Here is a 12,817-nt window from a genome sequence, read left to right as displayed (position 1 = left end):
TAGAGAAAAAATAGTTAAATAATCTTCCAATGGATGGAGTAAACTTATATTTTTTTACCTAAATAAATAGTATTTCTCTATATGTAGTGAAATACTCTTCATCAAGCTATAAATATTATATTATTTTTTTATAAACTTTTGTATATATATGACTGTGATACTATTATATTTAATTATTTTATTTCTTAAAATGAATAAAATATTTTCAAAAAAATATAATATTTAAATGATATAGAGAAAAATTAGGCTAATGTATGATATAATGTAAAAGTTTGAGGTAAATTATAAAAAATTATGTTTTGGTGATGTATTTTGTAATACACTTTTTCTATAATATTTAGCTAAAACTCACAAAAACATCTTCCATCAACTCCTTTATACATATATTTATAATAGCTATGCACAAACTCCAATTAATCCATATCTACATTTACATATCATTTATATAATACTTTTCTTTATAAATTTTTTCTCTCCCATTTAGTACATATTTATTATTATTTTCTTTTTCAATTATTTTATTTTACTTTAATTAATAAAATATATTTAAAGATATAATATTTAAATGATGCAGAGAAATATATAGAGAAGCTGATATATAGTATAATGTAAAACTTAGAGGTAAAATAGAAAAATGTGTGTTTTAGGGAGGTATTTTAAATGATGGAGTAGAGCGCCTATTGGGAGTACTCTTATTACTTATTCTCTAAATATATATTTTTAATAATAGTTCTTTCTCGTCTTTCCTTTCTCTTCATTAGTTTATAGGTGAAATAAATAAAAAAAAATTCAAAAAAAATATCTCTTCTATATAATAAGTGTGTAGAAAAGGGAAATTTTTGGTTTTAACGATTTTTTATTTTTTTCCGTTAACTTTAATGAAATATTATTAATTTTAACAGAATATTCTTATATTTAACGATAAATTGTAAACATGACTTAAACTTCAATAAAATTAAATAAAGAAATTAAAATAAGATATTTTTACGATATTTTACAATAATAATTATTTAAAAATAATAAAACCATATATTTTATAACTTAAATAAAATTTAATTAAACTTAAACTTAATATTATATTAAACATATAATATATAATCTTTTGTTGTCACTGCCAAATTCAAAATCTAGAACAAACAGAAAATTAAACAAAAATAAATAATTTAATTAATTAAAATATGATATTTGTAAGATATTTTATGATAATTTAAATAATTAAATCATATTTATTTAAAAAATAATAAATGCATACATATCATTTTTTTTATCTTATAAATTTGTGTGATAGTTTATTTTTATCAAGTTATTGAAGCTCTTTTTCTTCATCAAATTCACCAACGGATATTGTCTGACACATTAGAAACTAAAAATAATTGTTGCATGTATACTACTGTCTACACTATGATTTTTTCTATTCTTATTTTATTTTTTAAATATTATTGTATTTTATATATATGTCATGTAGTCATGTAAATATATATCTATGTCAACATTGTGTTTAGATGTCATATGTAGAGATTATATATATAAATATGTATATATACTATAGAACTATAATTCATTCTATTATATATATATATATATTTTTTAAAAATGAATTAATTTTTATTAAAATTATAGACAATGCTTACAAATTTAAAACTAAACAAACAGTAATATTAATAAATAGAAAAGATAATATATGGTGTTGTTTAAATATTAAATGCAAAATAAAAAAAGTGAAAAAACCATCCTTCATCTCTCTCTATTTGATGAAATGTTCATCATTATAAATTTAAAATAAAATAATATATAATTATATATGTATATTACATTATTGATAATTCCACAAAATATTTAAAATGAATAAAAAATATTATGCAAATATAATATTTAAATAATAAAAAAACTGATATATATATATATATAGTGTAATGTAAAAAAAATTTGCAAAATACCTTGTGTGGTAATCTACTCATTTTTAACATAATATTTTGGAAATAAATTTTAAAATTTGCACATGGTATCATTATAGAAAGTAAATTTTTATCAACGATGATAGTGTCATTAATGTTCTCACTCTTACCAAATTACCTATCTATTTGAAGACTTTTAAAAGCCTTTGCTAACAAGACGATTTGGGAGTCCAGCGAAAAATGCATGCATAGTTAATGGTCTAATAACAAATTATGAAACTATACATATGCATTTTTAGTGGCTTCAGTTAATTAGTAAAATAGAACCTCGTATTGCAACTAAACCTAGCTATGAATATTAACAAACTGTTTAAAAATATAATAAAATGGCACATTTTCAATGATTACTATAGTTTAGTAGAATTTCTACCACGGAAAAAAGTTTGGGGCCAAGACTATATAAAAGCCATAGTTTTGGAATCTATTTGTCCTAAAAAAAACTTAATGACTGATTTTTGATATCATTGGGGGCACTCACTACACTATTTGGCATGAAGATCACATGGTAAGTCATTAAAATTATATAATTTTTTTAATTACACTAGAAAGCCATTACAATTAATTTTTGATATCGTTGGGGGCTCTTACTACGCTATTTTGCAATAGTGAAGAGTACTTTGCTTGTCATATAAGAACATTATTTGTCAAAATGTCCCACCAACATTCTACTCTCATCAGAAATCATATAATTAAAAAAATTTAGTAATATTTCATATTCATTATATATAGATCTTATATTTATTTATCTCCTTTGTTTCTGATATTGTGAAGAATGTTTTTCGGCAGATTAATATTCTTCTACGCATCCAATGATATTGTATCAATAGATAAAATGAATAAAATAACGACCTATATAAACTAGTTTATTAGGAAATAGCATGGGGAAGAAGAAGTGACACCTAACATAATTTTTATAAATAATTGGTGCGAATATGTTGAGTATGATGAAGACTTGTGCCATAAATATTTTTCTAAAAAAATTATTTAAAAAATTAGGACAAATACTTTAAAGCGTTGAGAATTAGAGTTATTTAGTTTTATAAAAAATATTATTTCATTTATTTATAATAATTATTATTAATTTTATTGCTTATTTTAAAAAAAATAATTTTATAGTTACTCAATATAATAATTTAATACACAAATAGATATTAAATAAATTAATTTAATTTAAGCCTTAAAATTTGGACAATTTTTCAGTGAGAAAATTTGTCTTCTAGTAAGGACAAAAAAATTCATCCCTAATGCTTAGCAATAACCACGATCGATATTTAGCGTAGATATATTGGCAATGAACTTTGACACTATAGCTTCTTTTTCAAAATTGTTGTTAAAGTTCTATTAGTTGTTGTACATGTCCTTTCACAAATGTATAATACCTAATTTTTTTTTTATTTTAAGTTTATCCCACAGTCTTTCTAAAAATTAATTTAATTTGAAGAAGATAAAAAATAATATAGAAGAGTTTTGGACAATTTAATTTAAGCCTTAAAATTTGGACAATTTTTCAGTGAGAAAATTTGTCTTCTAGTAAGGACAAAAAAATTCATCCCTAATGCTTAGCAATAACCACGATCGATATTTAGCGTAGATATATTGGCAATGAACTTTGACACTATAGCTTCTTTTTCAAAATTGTTGTTAAAGTTCTATTAGTTGTTGTACATGTCCTTTCACAAATGTATAATACCTAATTTTTTTTTTATTTTAAGTTTATCCCACAGTCTTTCTAAAAATTAATTTAATTTGAAGAAGATAAAAAATAATATAGAAGAGTTTTGGTAGGTCTATTATATATATATATATATATATATAATAAAGAAGTAGATCTATAAAGTTAAATAGGTAGAAAATAAAGTATCAAATACGTTGTTTTGTAGATTTTTTTTTATATTCCGAGAAAGTTCGTGAGATTTCTTAAAGAGTGTGAATCTTGTTTACCTACCATCATAGTAAAGAGATATATTATTGGGATTGTACAACATTTCATTAGTGTGTCTCGTGTACCGCTACAACAAAAATGAGTTTTAGGGGTGTCGCATGTCGCCTCTAATAATCATAAAAGTTGCTCCTAATAAAATACGTCTAATAGTGTACATTAAGGACGACTAATGAGTCTCCCCTAAAAGTTGAGATGTCGCCCCAAATTTTTTTTACATATGCCATAATTTTTTGTTGATGTATCGCCCCTGATATGTCACCAATCACTCCTGATACTTGATTATTAAGGGCGGCATAAAAAATAATAAAATTATTTTCATAATTAAAAAATAGTTAATTTAAATTTAAATTATTAATTAAAATTTAAATCATTGAAAACAGATATATTAAAAATAAAAATATTATATTAAAAATTTAAATTATTTCATTAAGATAACAAATATACATATTGTTAATATAATGTAACAATAACTAACAATAATATAAACCTAGTCTCCTAAATCAGCTGCCTCGTCTTCCATATTGTCTTCTTGTTGCGGTTGTGGTGGCTACGACGGCGATATCGACTAGGGATATTGGGGAGGTAATGTGGACGATTATGATTCATACATGTAGGGATACGGCAGCTGGGACGACGACGATATCGGTCATGGATAAGGTGATGGTGTTGCTCCATACATGTATGGAGGTGCCATAGGTTGAGACGGTGCTGCCCTGTACATGGAAGGGTAGGCTGGATCTGGAGGTTGAGAAGACGAAGCTCCAGAAATATTGTCGCTATCAAGCATAGGTGGCATCTGTATGTTTGGTGGAAGAAATTAAGACAAGGAATTGACTTGGTCAGTCAAATTCTTTAGCTTATTCTCCAAATTTTCTATTTGTTCTGATGAACGTTGAGGAAGGGCTTGAGACTCGCTGAACTGAGAGCGCTGGGTAGATGATGACCCCAACCCCTTTAATTTGCGGCCCACTCCTTGCTCGTGTCCATGCCTTTGGCCAAATACTTTTTGTAGCACCTCCACCAGATCAACTGTTGTCGAACCATCATCATTGAAAGCGGCACCAGATGCTTGCTAAGTTTGTAACTCAAAATCAGCCTTTAGTTTTTCCTGTTTTCAAGGAACGTTAGAGACACTAACAATAAATATAACTCTATGAATATTAAAAAACATAATTCAAACTTACATAATCTTAGCGAGCATCATCGTTCACATAATCATTTGTTGTTTTCTTCCAGTGGTATTCCTTTCATGATTCAATAAGGTCCGGGTTCGCCTAAAAAATATAACTCAAATGTTAAAGAACATATAATTTAAAAGAAAATAATTTTGATAACATTTTAATTTTCACTTACTCTTTCGTGACGGATGGGCGCCAGCGATTTTGTACCATGCGTTGTAGAATACTTCTGTTTCTTCCGATTTTCCTTGTTCTTTAGGGAGCGCACAATAAATTTCGGACTTGTAAATAATTGACAGATTGTTAACATCCTTGGTTGAGTTGTCTAGAACCTTGTCCCATTCCTTTAGTCCTTTGTAGTATTTCTCAAAGTGTTCATGTAACGCCCTGGATAGCCAAGACCGCTACACTGTGTGTTTATAAAGTGCTAGACTTGCTGTTATCCAGATTTCCGGATAGCGTTTAGATTGATGACCTCGGGGAAGCAGAATTATCGATGTCTTTCACGGTAGGTGACCAGAGCTCGCGGATGGACAGAAAGGCTTCGCCTCTCCTGTTTGATATCCGGATTACTCTTCCAAGCAAGCACAACACGGAAACTCGTCGACTCTCCCGGACTCCCGAAGGATACCCCTCGGGGAGGCCCCTTCCAGGAGAGGCTCTTCGAGTGGTCTCCGCGGAAACAGTTCCGTGCCTCGCACAGAACAAAACCGAACGGTCGAGTCCGGGAGAAGGCATATTTGGAATGATATCCGTCTGACACAGGATCCCGCCTGACACGCCCGTCAGGTCAAAGCCGCAAACATCCCAGCACGCCTAAGGGTACCTTTTCGCCTACTGTTCCGCTGACAACTTGGAAAAGACGGCTGACTTTGTGTGTTCCCCATACTTTCACGTAAATATACCCACATAGAGTCTTGTAGCCATGCGACTACAGTAATTGTATCCCCTATTTATGGCTGGTGTAATTAAGACTCATGTACGTAGAGAAAAACCCTAATCCGAAACCCTAGCTATAAAGACCCCTTCATTTTACAAGAAGAGGGACGACCAACAGATCACATAGCAAAAACTCTACCAAAATCTCTCTAGCTTCATCTTCTTCAAGAGAACCCGAGAGAAACATTGTGAGTGTGTGAAGTTCTTGTGCACCAGCCATCTTACTGTAACCTTTTCCAAGTATAATAACATCGACTCGTGGACTAGGGCTTGTTAACGCCTGAACCACGTAAAAACACTGTTTTTTTAGTTACAGTTCAGCATTTCTACAGTTCTTATCTTTTTATTATTCTGTTAGTTATTCGTTTCCGAAAAACTCGGTAAACATTTTGGTGCTTTCATTGAGAGCTGTAGGAAGTTGTTAGTCAGCTCTTTTTCTGTGTACGTTTTTTGTATTCACTTCGTACTAAAGAGATGGTGACTACGCGAAAATCCGCTGTTGACAAAAATGCTACGGTCAACTCCGATACCGTGATGGAAGATGTGGTGCAAAGCGAACCCTTAGACTACCAAGGTGAAGACCCGACATCCCGCCAGGATCAGGTCAGTACCGAAGATACAACATACTTAGAAGACGAAGAAGAGTATGTCCAAGACGGTTATTACAAGGACGGCTGCTACTATGAGAAGGACCCAGAACTGGTCCAAGTAGCCGAAGAACTGGTGGCCACTAAGGCCAAGCTTGCTGAGCAGGAGCGCGTCTCCGAAAGAATGCAACGCATGATGGAACGCCTCCAAAGTAAGTTCGGAGATCTAGGCGACTCGGACGAGGATACCTCTGTTCGAGGTGGTGCTGATGCCCCCATGCCGGATCCAGCCGCTGCTGGACCATCCAAAGCCGCCCCTAACAAGGGCAAAGAAAAAGTTGGAGAGCCTGTGCGCGCTGACGCCCCTGCACCTCCTAAAGGCGTGAATCACCAGGCCGACTGCCCCCCCCCGCGCGCAGAAGGTCTCTGGCGCTCCTAAGCCCAGACGTCCTTCAGCCCCAAGGGGGCACTCTGTGCCTAAAGGGCCCGGTGCTAAGGCACCCAGGCCTAGGGGAAGGAACAACCGCCCCAGTGATTCCGTCAATCAGGACAGTCGGGCTGCGAACTCGCACTCCGAAGATAGCTGGTCCACGGTGGACCTAAGAAGAAGGTTGGAGGCCAAGTATGAAAAGGCCAAAGGGGAAAAAGCCCGGCCTCGCGGAGATGACCTCCGAAATCATATTAATGACAAGCTCCGGGGACGTGACCTCCCGGAAAGTGATACGAAGAGGCTCGAGGAACAGATTGCTGCCTTGACCAAGCTGGTCCGAAAGCAAAGTGGGCCCCTGTCAGATTCTGAGGAGGAAGACCCGGAACCATGTATTAGGAGGATCGCGGAAACGTCCCTCCCGGATAACTTCAAAATGCCTCACATAGAATTATATGATGGGAGGACAGACCCGTGTACCCACCTAGCTAAATACAATAAAATGATGCAAGTGGCGCGCGTCAGTGAGGACGCCAAATGCATGTGCTTCTCACTCACCCTTACCAAGTCCGCGGAGGACTGGTGGAAAAGATTAGCTCCCGGATCAATCCACAGTTGGAAGGAGCTACAGTCCGCGTTTAGGAGGCAGTTTATTGCTGCCCGCGACCACGACATGGAGGTTGGTTCCTTAACCAACATCAAGCAGCAACCCACTGAGAACCTCAAAGCTTTCATTCAGAGAATGATGGAAGCTGCTGCAAAAACCAAGGTCAGCGATGACATGAAGCTGATCGCCCTTCAATCGGGCCTTACTGTCGGCTCCCTGCTATGGGGGGAAATGCAAAGGAGACGGGCAGAAACCCTGTCCGAATTCATGTCAAAAGCTCAGGGAATCATCAACCTTGAGGATGCCTACCAGCAAGCCTTTGGAGTTCCCCCGGCTCCAACCCCTTCCGTGACTGCGCCGAGCTTTGCTTCGCAAGCTCCCGCACCAGCCCTCATGCTTCCAGGAGCCCGATTCACTCCGAGTGTGTATGGGCCTTCCGCGTCTGCTCAGACGCCGAGTCAAACCCATTTCTCTGGGTACGGAGCAGTACAAACCGGATGTAGTATCGCTCCTGGCATGCCGCAGCCGCAAGCGGAAGCCCCGGAACGAAATTTGAGCCAATCGCGGAGCAAACGAAGCGGAAGAAACTCCAACCGGGGAGACCATTCAAAGAAACCCCGAAAGGACTATGAGCCCAAGTTCACGGAATATACCAGTTTGATAGACTCGCGAGAGAATGTCTATCGGGCGACCTGTAATATGGTCAACTACAGGAAGCCCCCGAAAGTGTCTCATGGAGGAAGGCGTCCGCGAGACTCCAATAAGAGGTGTGAGTTCCACGGAGACGTGGGGCACACCACGAACGAGTGCCTTCAGCTGAAGGATGAGATCGAGTCCCTGGCAAGAGCGGGACACCTCGGTCAGTGGGTGAGAATACCCATTATCTATCCCGGACAGGGGGTAGTTCACGGAGCTGCATATTCCCCGGGACAGAGGGGGGCCGCTAGCGTTCCTGGAGCCGGTCACCCCCAAGCTCCCGGGTCTCAGTTCCCAGCACTTCCTCCTCCACCTGCTCCGGCGCCCATTGCCTTGTTGGCTCCAAGACCAGGCAACCCATATCTGCCCGGCCTTGCTCCGCCACCCGTTGACGGACACGTCGCCACCATTTCCGGAGGACCACACCTTGCCGGAAGCACCCGCAACTCCCAGAAGAGGTACTTGAGGGAGTTAGAGCACGCCGAGGAGATGTGCGCCTTGGTCCAATCACCTGCTCAACGTCCCCGAATGATGGATCTTCCCATCACCTTCACGGAGGACGATGCTCGACATGTGCACTTCCCCCACAACGATCCCCTCGTGGTGGAAGCCCAGATCGCCAATAAGAAGGTCTCACGGATCTTGATCGATAACGGAAGCTCTGTGAACATCCTCTTCAAAGCGGCCTTCCACGCGATCGGATTGACCGAGACGGACCTGGCCCCATGCCCCATCCAGCTTCAAGGTTTCAATGGGGACGCACTCATGCCATTAGGAAAAATTCAACTTCCAGTCACCCTCAGAGGAGAAAGCGACGCTTGTGCCTTCAAGCATAGCACATTCGTGGTGGTCGACTGCCCCACGGCGTATAATGCCATCTTAAGCCGACCGGTCCTGATCGATTGTGGGGCCATAACCTCGATACGCCACTTATGCTTGAAGTTTCCCTGCGACGATGGGCGTATTGGCACCCTCCGAGGAGACCAAAGAAGTGCACGGAGCTGTTATAACGTCTCCGTCCGAGCCGTCTACACGGTCCGAGAGACGTTTGCTGCCATTCCTTTGGCAGAAGTATTGCCAGATACTGGGGGTGCTCAGGAGGCATACTTTGACGAACTCGACCCAAGAGTGGGAATCGAGAAAGCAATAGAGCCGATGGAGGAAGTCGAAGAGGTGATCCTCAACCCGGGAGAACCCACCAAGGTCATTCAGGTGGGGAAAAACCTGCCGTCGGCCGTTCGAGATAAGATCGTGGCCACTGTGAAGGATAATCAGGATATCCTGGCATGGTGCCACGCTGATATGACGGGGATTAATCCCAATGTTGCGTGCCACGCACTCAACATAGACCCATCTGCAACTCCAATTCGCCAAAAGAGGAGGCCGCTGGACCCAGTGAGAGCCGAAGCCATCAAAGCTGAAGTGGACAAATTGATGTCCATAGGCTTTCTCCAGGAGTCGCACTATCCCGTGTGGTTGGCCAACCCAGTTCTGGTCCCGAAACCCGATGGGTCCTGGAGAATGTGCATTGACTTCACGGACCTAAACAGGGCCTGCCCGAAAGATTGTTTCCCTCTCCCGCGAATCGATCAGATGGTAGACGCTACTTCCGGGTACGAACTCTTATCCTTCATGGATGCGTACTCCGGATACAACCAGATCAAGATGCATGTCGCGGACCAGGAACACACCAGCTTCCTCACGGATAAGGGTGTCTACTGTTACGTGGTCATGCCTTTCGGTTTGAAGAATGCTGGGGCGACATACCAGCGTCTGGTAAACAGAATGTTCAAGGACCAACTGGGGAGGAACATGGAGGTGTACATGGACGACATGTTGGTAAAGTCCAAGACCTCCGGGGACCACAGTAACGACCTTGAGGAAGCTTTCGCCGTGATCCGAAAGTACGGGATGAAACTAAATCCAAAGAAATGTACTTTCGGGGTCTCGTCTGGGAAGTTCCTCGGTTTTATTGTCAGCTCCCACGGAGTGGAAGCCAACCCTGAGAAAATAAAGGCGTTCATAGATATGCCTTCCCCCCGGAAGCATAAGGATGTCCAGAGCGTTACCGGAAGGATAGCTGCTCTCAGCCGCTTCGTATCCAAGGCCACTGACAAGTGTATCCCCTTCTTCAATGTTCTGCGAGGGAACAAGAAGTTCGAGTGGACCCCCGAATGCGAAGCAGCCTTCCAACACCTCAAAGAACATTTAACCCGAGCTCCCATTCCGTCCAAACCTGTCGAAGGAGAGGCGTTGTTCTTATACTTAGCTGTGACTGAGCACGCAGTAAGTGCCGCTCTCGTCCGGGAAGATGGCCGTATCCAGCTCCCTGTGTATTACGTAAGCAAGAGGTTATTGGACGCCGAGTCCAGATATTCGATGATCGAGAAACTCTCCCTCTGCTTGCTGATCGCTTCACGGAAGCTGAGGCCATATTTCCAGGCGCACACCATCAAAGTACTCACCAACCACCCTCTCCGACAAGTCCTGCAGAAGCCCGAGTCTTCTGGCAGATTGCTTAAGTGGGCCATGGAACTGAGCCAGTTCGACGTCCACTACCAACCGCGTGTTTCCATAAAAGGTCAAGCTCTCGCGGACTTTATTGTGGAATGCTCGGGAATGAATGACCTCCCAGAAGATCCTGTCCCGGAACTTCCCACCTGGAAGGTCTATGTAGACGGAGCCTCAAATGAAAAAGGAGCTGGAGCGGGGGTCATCCTAATATCTCCCCAAGGGCATCAGCTCCAGAGCGCCATCCGTTTCGCGTTCCCAGCATCCAACAACGAGGCAGAACACGAAGCCATGTTAGCTGGGTTACGACTGGCCAGAGAAGTCGGAGCCCAAAAAATCGAAGTCTACAGCGACTCCCTACTTGTGGTAAACCAAATATCCGGGGAATACCAGACGAAAGGCGAAAGGATGGCTGCCTACGTGTCTCTCTCCCGCGACCTACTGCAGCATTTCAAAGGCTACCAAATCCGCCAGGTCCCCCGGGACCAGAACTCACTCGCGGACACGCTGGCCAAGCTTGCAACGGACCCGGATATTGAACAGTATGGCTTAGTCCCCATCGGGCACTTAGAAGCCCCCAGTACTGAGACGCGAAGGATAAACGCCATCATCGACCATTCCCACTCCTGGATAGGACCCATCCTCAGATTTCTCACCACCGGAGAACTCCCCACTGATAAAGCTGACGCAAGGAAGCTCCAGTATCAAGCTCCCCGATACGTGGTTATGGATGGAAAGCTTTACCGCAGGGGGTTGTCCATACCCTTCCTTAGGTGTGTTGCCGGAACCGAAGTCAGCACCATCATCCATGAGATTCACGGAGGCTTCTGTGGCGATCATACCTCCGGGCTGAGCCTCTCCAAAAAGATCCTTCGACAAGGATACTTCTGGCCCACCATGAAGAAGGATTGTGTGGATTATGTCAGGAAGTGTGAGCAGTGCCAGAGGTACGCCAAGGTTCCGCGAGCGCCGCCTACGAAAATTACCCTAATGACCAGCCCCTGGCCGTTCGCCGTTTGGGGCATTGACCTAGTAGGTTCCCTCCCCACTGGAAAGGGTGGAGTGAAGTACGCCATAGTCGCGGTAGACTACTTCACCAAATGGGCTGAAGCTGAACCTATGAACACGGTCACATCTAAAAAAGCACTGGATTTTGTCATCAGGAATATAGTGTGTCGTTTTGGGCTTCCACGGAAAATTGTGTCCGACAACGGAAAGCAGTTTGACAGTGAACACTTCACGAACTTCTGTGCTTCGCATGGAATTATCAAAAGCTTTTCCGCAGTCGCCAGACCCCAGGCTAATGGACAAGTGGAAGCTGTAAACAAAATATTAAAGACCACGTTGAAGAAAAAACTCCAAGCCTGCAAGGCTCACTGGCCGGAAGAACTTCCACGAGTACTTTGGGCCTATCGCACAACAGAGAGAACTTCGACGGGGCACACGCCTTATTCCATGACCTTCGGTTGCGAGGCCGTCATCCTAGTAGAAGCTATGATCCCCTCTCATAGGCAAGACACCTACGATCCTACCCGGAACCATGCCCTCCTCCAGGAGTCCTTGGACATGATCGAAGAGCTCCGGGAACAGTCGCAGGTCCAACTAAAAATGTACCAAGGCAAGATAGCCCGACACTTTAACATGAGAGTCCAGAGCCGTGCATTCGAAGTTGGGGACCTTTTCCTACGGAGAGTATTTCCTGCTACGCAGGATCCGGGAGTAGGAGTCCTCGGACCCAACTGGGAAGGCCCCTACGAAGTCCAAGAAAAAGTGGGCCATGGGACGTATCACTTAAAGAGACTCGACGGATCTAAAGTCCCGCGCGCCTGGAACGCGGAGCACCTCCGCCGTCACTACCAGTAGGCCCCGGACCATCCAGTCGGAAGTCCTTGGTGAAAATAACAAAAGTGAAAAATGTGGAAATAATCCTCCCTGTTGTAAAACTAACGCCTAGCAGGCTAATTTAATGAAACAC

This window comes from Humulus lupulus, chromosome 6 (assembly GCF_963169125.1).
Source record: "Humulus lupulus chromosome 6, drHumLupu1.1, whole genome shotgun sequence".
Taxonomy (NCBI): Eukaryota; Viridiplantae; Streptophyta; class Magnoliopsida; order Rosales; family Cannabaceae; genus Humulus; species Humulus lupulus.
Note: the sequence above shows the minus strand (reverse complement) of the source record.